Genomic DNA, 9499 nt, shown 5'->3' with positions numbered 1-9499 from the left:
ACTGTGACAACCTGCCCTGTAAGAGCACCGCTCACCGATTCCCCGTCAGCACACCACAACATTGTTTGTGTTCTTGATACTCTAGATCAGGATCGTCAAACTCATTTTGCCCCGGGTGCCGCATTTGGTCTTCAATGAGGTTTTGGAGGGCCACACAAAAAATGTGTTAGGAAATAGTCCTCTATCCATCATTTTAGGAATTTACGATGCTCCCTGACTGTCTATCTTTCATTTCTGTGATTATTAGCGAGCTTGACACAGTCAAGAAACTGTATGAATGTAGGTCCATTAGCATTTCTACACAGTCTTGATTTGTTTTTTGTCGTTTTAAAGTAGATTGCGTTTGTTCCCCCCCCCCCCCCAATATTTAAAAAAAAATGTATATCCTGACACCCCTGCTCTAGATATGGTCCCTGCTCTAGAAATGGTCCCTGCTCTAGATAGAGGAAGACCAGGGACCATTTGCTCTTGAGCGATTGCACAGTTGTTCTTAAGTCACTAATCAATATCTCATTTTAATTTATGAGGTGGCTTAGTGTCTTCAGTGAACAAATGTGCATGGTGGTAGACAGCTATTTTAATGTCTCTGGCCATCATAGCAACACCTTAAACGTTACATTATTCAGTTATGGGATGCACTGGACATATTTTTTGTTGAGCAGAGCAAGATCTGCTGGTGAATCCAATGCCAATGTTAAGAATATGGGAGGAGGAAACTTGTCCGACTATCACACATTCCCAGGAGGGATGAGAGCAAGTGTGAGCCAACCGACATCAAGCATTCCATCTCCCCCCACTCCACTCCTCTCCAGCCATCCTTCAGAGCAGATAGAAGACATAAATAAACAGGGATGGTGGAATGGAGGGGTTGCAGAGAGCAGGACAGGCCTGGTTACATAATGGAGGGACTTGTTTGCATGTCCCCTCTTAGTTCACATTAGCAGATGGAGGAGGGGAAGCTTCAAGACACCCTGCCTTTCCTTACTTGGGCTATGCCACACTGCATTAATGTCTCCCATTCCTAGTCACTGATAATTGGCCTATTTTGAGGGGTTTGTTTGTTTATACAGTACCAGTCAAAAGTTTGGACACACCTACTCATTCAAGGGTTTTTCTTTATTTTTTACTATTTTCTACATTGTAGAATAGTAGTGAAGAAATCAAAACTATGAAATAACACATGGAATCATGTACTAACCAAAAAAGTGTTAAACAAATCAGAATATATTTTATATTTTTCAAAGTAGCCACCATTTGCCTTGATGACAGCTTTGCACACTCTTGGCATTCTCTCAACCATCTTCATGAGGTAGTCACCTGGAATGCATGTCAATTAACAAGTGTGCCTTGTTAAAAGTTAAATTGTGGAATTTCTTTCCTTCTTAATGTTTGAGCCAATCAGTTGAGTTGTGACAAGGTAGGGGTGGTTTACAGAATATAGCACTATTTGGTAAAAGACCAAGTCCCTATTATGGCAAAACAGCTCAAATAAGCAAAGAGAAACAACAGTCCATCATTACTTTAAGACATGGTCAGTCAATGTGGAACATTTCCAGAAATGTGAAAGTTTCTTCAAGTGTAGTCACAAAAACCATCGAGCGCTAAGATGAAACTGGCTCTCGTGAGGACCGCCACTGGAATGGAAGACCCAGAGTTACCTCTGCTGCAGAGGATACGTTCATTAGAGTTAACTGCACATCAGATTGCAGCCCAAATAATTGCTTCACAGAGTTTAAGTAACAGACACATCTCAACATCAACTGCTCAGAGGAGACTGTGTGAAGAAGACACAATTAGAGACAATTAGAAGAAGAGACTTGCTTGGGCCAAGAAACATGAGCAATGGACATTAGACCAGTGGAAATCTGTCCATTGGTCTAATGAGTCCAAATTAGAGATTTTTGGTTCCAACCTCTGTGTCTTTGTAAGACGCAGAGTAGGTGAACGGATGATCTCCGCATGTGTGGTTCCCACCGTGAAGCATGGAGGAGGTGTGATGGTGTGGGGGTGCTTTGCTGGTGACACTGTCTGTGATTTGTTTAGGATACAAGGCACACTTAACCAGCAGGGCTACCACAGCATTCTGCGGCGATACGTCATCCCATCTGGTTTGCGCTTAGTGGGACTATCATTTGTTTTTCAACAGGACAATGACCCAACACACCTCCAGGCTATATAAGGGCTATTTGACCAAGAAGGAGAGTGATGGAGTGCTGCATCAGATGACCTGGCCTCCACAATCACCCAACCTCAACCCAATTGAGATGGTTTTGGATGAGTTGGACCGCAGAGTGAAGGAAAAGCAGCCAACAAGTGCTCAGCATATGTGGGATTCCTTCAAGACTGTTAGAAAAGCATTCCAGGTGAAACTGGTTCAGAGAATGCCAAGAGTATCCAAAGCTGTCATCAAGGCAAAGGGTGTCTACTTTGAAGAATCTAAAATATATTTTGATTTGTTTAACACTTTTTTGGTTAGTACATGATTCCATATGTGTTATTTAATAGTTTTGATATATTCACTATTATTCTACAATGTAGAACATTTTTTAAATAAAGAAAAACCCTTGAATGAGTAGGTGTGTCCAAACTTTTTACTGGTACTGTATATACTGTAGAATTATACATTTATATAACTATGGTGTGCAACATGCAGACTGATTTCTCCGATCTGCAGCCTAGTAAACGTGCAAAAGCAGAAGTAAAGAGAAGCAGAGAGAAGGCAGTGAAATCAAATAGAAAGTGGAAAAAATACAGTACATAGCTAAACTGCTACTGGAGGCTAGATTCTTTCATGCATCAGGAATTGTTCTGCATTTAGTCCCTGAATTATTGTCTCATTGTTTGACCATTGCAGACAATGTTATTTAACTACAATAAGAATAAAACATTTATACAGTATTCAGATTAGGATTGTATGCATGGTTGCAATCTGTATTTTATCACTGAATAAGATACATTTATGCTAAGTTACTGTACAAAATAACTGTGGTGTTTCCTTGTGCACTACAGCCAAATGAATGTGTTCTGTTTTAATTTGGCGAACATGCCATAGGAGAAATGTTCTGGATATCAAACCTTTAAAATGGAACTGTTTAGACAAAATAAGACATTAGCCAAGAGAGGCGATGACAGTCATTCCAAAAAATAAGCATGTTTCCCTAGAAGCTTGCAGCACACACTGTACTGCATGTTTGGGATGTTGCTTTTAAGGTTTTTTTTCCCACTGTGTGACATGCCATCCCTAATAACACACTGTTTTAGCTGCGTGATGACAGAAATGAGACAAATAGAGAATCGAAGGACCTTGACAGCTTAGAAGGAGTTGTTAATGCTGCATTTCTAGTAAAACTACTTTTTGTCTACTTCAGGTATACATTTAAAATAGAGACTGAAAGCTTTTTGTAAGCATATTCACAGATGTACAGATATATGTTTTTATGATTCTGTGATACAAAATGTCTGAACAATTATTGAACAGAAATAAATACTATTATAACTTCATGATACATCAAAAAGTTACAATACAGTAAGTATTTATTCATTGTAATAATTACTGAGCATTTTTCACTGAGGATTTTTGCATTACTGAACAGTTAAGTGGACTGTGTGGCATGTGTGAAATTCAATTACAGACCCGCTGTGGAGGCCCTCTGTGCAACACTGGCTGATTGGAGGAAGCACCAGCCAGGTGGCGACCCTGCAGGCAGTATCTAACACACAGCACAATGCCCTGGGCCACGGCCAAGAGCTGGTGCTCTGCCACCTCCCAGCCCACCAACACCACCACTCACCACTCCACACAACACAAGTACATGGACATGGTCACTAGTCACAGACATGCAGTCTCCACAGATGGCTCTAGCTGCCTTTCTGCACTCAGGTCACTAGGAAGGTAAAATACATTGTTGGGCACTTTCCTCTATAACTCATGTCCTGCTCCTGAAATAGCACGTTCTGATTGTTTCATCTCCACACACTCACAGAGTAGAATCACTGTATATGGGAGGTTTTTGAGGGGAACATATGTGTAGAATTGTGTTTGTTGTTACCAAACATTACGATGACATACACTGAGTGAACAAAACTTTTTGAACCTGCTCTTTACATGACATAGACTGACCAGGTGAATCCAAAGCTAAGATCCCTTATTGATGTCACTTCTTAAATCCACTTCAATCAGTGTAGGAGAGGAGACAATGAGAGGAGACAGGTTTAAGAAGGATTTTTAATCCTTGAGACATTGTGTATGTGTGCCATTCAGAGGGTGAATGGGCAAGACAGAAGATTTAGGTGCCTTTGAACAGGGTATGGTAGTAGTTGCCAAGCGCACTGGTTTGTGTCAAGAACTTCAACGCTGCTGGGTTTTTCAAGCTCAACAGCTTCCTGTGTGTATCAAGAATGGTCCAACACCCAAAGGACAGCCAGCCAACTTTACACAACTGTGGGAAGCACTGGAGTCAACATGTGCCCGCCTCCTTGTGGGTGTTCCTAATGTTTGGTATACTCAGTATATATTTTGTTTTTTCTCTGTGGACTATTTTCCTTTGGATTATTATACTAAACTGTGCAACTGAACTTTTAAGTCTGTTCTTAGGAATGTGTTCTTAATGTTTTGTACCCTCAGTGTATATTGTACCCTAAACATCATGCATTCCTTTGGAGTTTCAACAGGTAAATGGCTGGTTTATGATACTGAATTCATGGTTATATATTATGTATTAGGTGAATTGAACCACCTGGTGACTCTGCCTGTCTCTGTCACTGTGAGATATAGGGACAGTAAGTGCCAGCGGCTGGGCTGATGTGGGATTGAAGTGGAACTAAGTCAGAGGTCTTTCTGGTTGGAGAGGGCTCACCCAGGCAGACATGACACCTCCATGTTGTTCAAAAACGTACTTTCTACATGTGACCAAGACTCAGTGCCTTCAAGAAATACTGTACCACAGTAGATGTACAGTAACTAGTGGTAACAGTAAAACTAGTGGTAACAGAAATTTATTATGAAATCAAGACTGTTTTTTCTTACTGTGCCATTGTCAATGGTACAGTAACAGGCAAAGTAAAGACAAAATCAGGCGAGCATTTCCTGGGTCCCCACATTCCCCCACCCATCACCATCACCTCTGACTGGCAGACCAACTAATGGGTCCTGACAGAAGAGAATCAGCTTCAGTTGAGAGGGAGCAGCTGTTGGAGAAACACCTGCCTGCCACTCTGTTTGGCCATCAGCAAGAATGACCAGGCTTCATTCATACAAGATTCTAAATACCATCTCTTACTTTCCTTTACCACCACCCAACCATTCCTCCTTTCTTAGCCTGCAGAACAGCACCCAATACCAAAGTTATGTGATAACACCTATAGCATGATCCACGTTTTTTTTTTAAAGCTGTGAGGGTTGTTTAGTTACAGCTTATTGGTCAGTCATCACCTGTCAAATCCAATCTCCAATGACAACTCTGTGGATCGTTACTTTACATTGGTTAAACTGTACTAGCTAGCCTTCAGAAAATCATGGGCTAACGTGCTGGCATCGTTGGACTACCAGTGTGAGCTCTCAGACAAAAGGCAGAATTCAGACAGATTATGATGCTACATTATCACTGCAATGCAGCTTCCAACATATCCCTTCATCCTCTGCATTTTAACTCAAAGAGTCCAATCGTGACACTGGTGCGATATGGACTTCTAACCCCTTCTAAACATAATGTGCTTGAGCTAAAGACTTCTGCATCCGTTGGTACGTACCAACCGTTAGTCTGTGTGATTAACTGGAGCTAGAGCGGTGTTTGTGAGGCAAGGGCAGATCCCGAAAAAACATCTGTAGAGTCCGAATGGTTTGAGATGCAAACTATTAAACGCTATCTATGACTGATAGGGTCAACCAAGCTCTATACCTTCCACTCTCTCTTTCAGATTCTTCAGAGGAAAATCATGTTTCAGTGATGTTAATTTGAATGTTTTGCTTACTCAGTTTCAAAGAGACAGCCTGGGACTGCCCCCACCCCCAGCCACCCTGAGTATGCATAAGATCAAGAAGACAATGAGCATGAGGAGGGGCATGATCAAACCAAGCAGGGTGTTTCTAAAAAAGGAAGGAGTAATTAGTGAATTTCGTTGGAGAGGAGTATGGCGAATTAGAAACCTGCTGGATCATGTAATTAGGAGTAGGCATGTCTGGACCACAGCACTGAGAGGAGGGTACTGTAGGGATCTCAGTGTGGGAAATATCAGAATCACATTGGTCATGCCTTCATCATGACTACTTTAATGCTTGTGGAAATCATGAGAAAATATATTTCACAAAAATATTAGGATTGTGTATGACCATGACTATAATATTGTTGCCTTTAAATCAATATGTGCACTTATCATTCAGAATGAATTGAGTGTTAGACTTTGAAGAGGCATGGATAACTAGCTGATCATCCATTTATTGTATCGACAGACAAGCACGTGCTAAAAAAACTGAACCCATATCATGACCAAGACTGGGCATCGATAAGGTCTTATTTATGCATACATTTAAGCAATGAGATATATATATTAGATACACAAGACTAGTCAAAAGTTTGGACACTCATTCAAGGGCTTTCCTTGAAGGAGAAAAAATGCTTTCCTGAGAATGCAGACATGATTGCAGCCCTCGATTTCTACACTCTGACAAGCACGATTTCTAGCACGTGTTCCCTTTGTAGGAAGTGTGCATCTGGGGGTAGGCTATAGACAGTATGTTGGTGTATGGGGGAGAGGGGTCTCCGGCAGAGTTGCAGAGCCATTCTTCTGCCTGAGAGCAACGGTGTAGTCAGCCCGATTGGAGCTCCAGCAGAACATTACCTTAGCTACCAGAGGAATGCTGATTCAGATCGCCCCAAACATATAGTGGCTTTTATCTGCTCTATGAATCTGTTGAAGGGAGCAGCATAGAGGCATCTCTAAACATACAAATGATGCATGTGTTTAGGGTTCCACGCTCAAAGATCAGGGATTCACTGTGCTGTGTTTGTTTGGCTGAGCCAGAGTCTACCCCCTGAGCACAACAACTCAGTTGTTTGATGGTTTCACCTGGCCCTGAGCTTGGCTCCAGGAGAGCAAACCAACAATACACCCAGTGTTATCAGCCTCTCACATGTGCGTTTAAGCAAATGTATTCAAAATAGGCCGTAAAGATTAGTTGCTGATTGGTGCCTTAAGCCAACGTTGGCTCAGTTTACGGCAAAAGGAGACATCTGCTCTTATTTCTTCGAATCTATATACATTGTACGGTTTATATAGCCATTAGATGAATTTGACTTTGGATTATTATCAATCCCCATGAATAGCTACCTAATTGACAGAACAGAGGAAAAAAAGGTCTGATTAAATAGCTGCCTTAGAAAGAAGAGGGATTTATGATAGAATGGATCTGAGAGAGAGCAGATAACAACAGGGATGAAATCATAAATAAATGTCCTGTGAGAGAGAAGTAGCCAGAGGACTGACAGCACCAGATTAAAGGCTAGGCCTTTTAAACAAATTGGGTGGTCAGAGAGGCATATTGCCTGTGTCCTAGAAGATGTTTTATAGCTCAGATATATAACCACTGTGACACAGAACACTTATAGCACAAGCCACAGGACATTATGCCACGAGCTCCAACAAGCTCAGATATTGGGTTCCTCATATGATATTAATGAAAACTATGGAATACCATTATGTATTGCTGTAAACAGAGTAGTGTACACATTTATTGTCAGGTCAATCTATTTATCTGATGCTGGACAGTTTTTTTTTTGTGCCTCCCTTTTTATGGGAGGCTGCATTTTATGAAAACAGGCTGAATTAGATCCAGTGTGCAATGACCTTTAAAACTCAAATCCAACACCTACATGTTCTGGAATGGAGAGGGTGAAATGATCTCCTGTTCACTGGTTTGAAACATTTGAGAGACCTCCCGAAATACTTCAACAACCCTGCTAACTCATTCTATTACAGTATTTCACTGGTGTTGATTTCCAACACCTTAAATGAACTGTTAAAGTTTGACATTTGAGTCACTTTATTTGAGTAATGCCAATGGATGTCTCACGAATCACCTTCAAAAATCCTAGTGGCTTTTAATCAACTCTATGAAGGTTAGGTCCCCCAGTAAAGGATTTGAATAGCTAAAGGTATCCATTAATTGAACAGAGTCATCCTAATGTTGCTCTTTGTATCATCTGGTGCTGGCTTTGAATGATAGCATTATTCAGCAACATATTGTATTTTATGAGGCGCTATCGATTTTATTGTGTCTGAAAATGTTGTCATCAAGCCTCTTATGGAATGGCTGTAGATAATCTGCTGCCCTGGGACTAATCAGAGCAACTAATGAGAGAAATATAATACAAGAGAAGAGAGCTACCAAAGGTCAATAAAGACAGATTGCTGTGAATCAATTACAGTATGGGTTAAGGAGAGGCATGTATCTCCTCATGTATGTGACATGGATGTAAACAGCCTGTATGATTGCAATAATAAAGTGGTGGTTTTTGGATGGGAGAGAGAGAGAGAGAGAGAGAGAGAGGATGCAGCAGGAATGTGTATGGCACTGCCAGGGCAGATTAGACAGCCCTCAGATGGGCTGAAATGAGTTGTCTCTGCCACTCTGGTATGTGTGGACCTGGCTGGCTGGCTGAGGAGAGCCATGTTAGGGAATGATGGATGAGTGACCATTAGCATAAGCTTAATATAATACAGAATCTGAGGGAGGCCACGGTCTTAGCGGATAAGACAGGACTCAGCTATGGCCTCCAGCTCTTTGCATCATGTGTGAAGTGAAGAGAATGGATTTCATTTTTTTCTGCTAGAATAAGCACTTTGATCTTCAACAAACAAAATGTCAAAGTATTGCCTATGCTAACATCCTGTACAGTAGGCTAAAGCCAGTTCCATTTACATTCAATATTCTAAATATACAATCTTTAAATATACATTTGTTGAAACAATTGAGGAAACACAGTTGGATGTTATTTGAAAAATACTGCTGCTTACTATCCTGTGATGATGGCCACTCTGAAAACATCTCACTCTTCATCCCAGATCGAGGATCAATATGGGACAGCGTTCTCCAACCATCTGCTTTCTGTCACTGGACCCTAATTTACTGCAGCCAAATCTTTGTTAGGTAGGCTGAGAGTGCAATAGTACTGACAGCAACAAAACACCATGTTTTATTGCAAGGAAACAGAAGGCACTGACAATTGCTCAGTTGGGTCCACTTGAATAGGTTGCCAAACATGGGCTAAAGCAATTCAAGATGTATATCCAATCGACATAATCATTAACCAAATGTATTACATGAATGTATTGGCAAGGCAAACTCTTTATTGATGTGTCAGTGAATAATACTGAGCTTTACATTTGAGTGTTCAAGACTGCCAACTGTTCTGAGATTATTTTATTTAAACATTTGAAAAGGTCTATGGTATTCTGTGAATCACATGGATTTAAGACCCTTATATAGCCACTTGTCCAATGT

The sequence above is a fragment of the Salmo trutta genome, chromosome 17 (genome assembly GCF_901001165.1).
Source record: "Salmo trutta chromosome 17, fSalTru1.1, whole genome shotgun sequence".
Lineage (NCBI taxonomy): Eukaryota > Metazoa > Chordata > Actinopteri > Salmoniformes > Salmonidae > Salmo > Salmo trutta.
The sequence above is the reverse complement of the archived record's forward strand: the minus strand, read 5'-3'. Positions refer to the sequence as shown.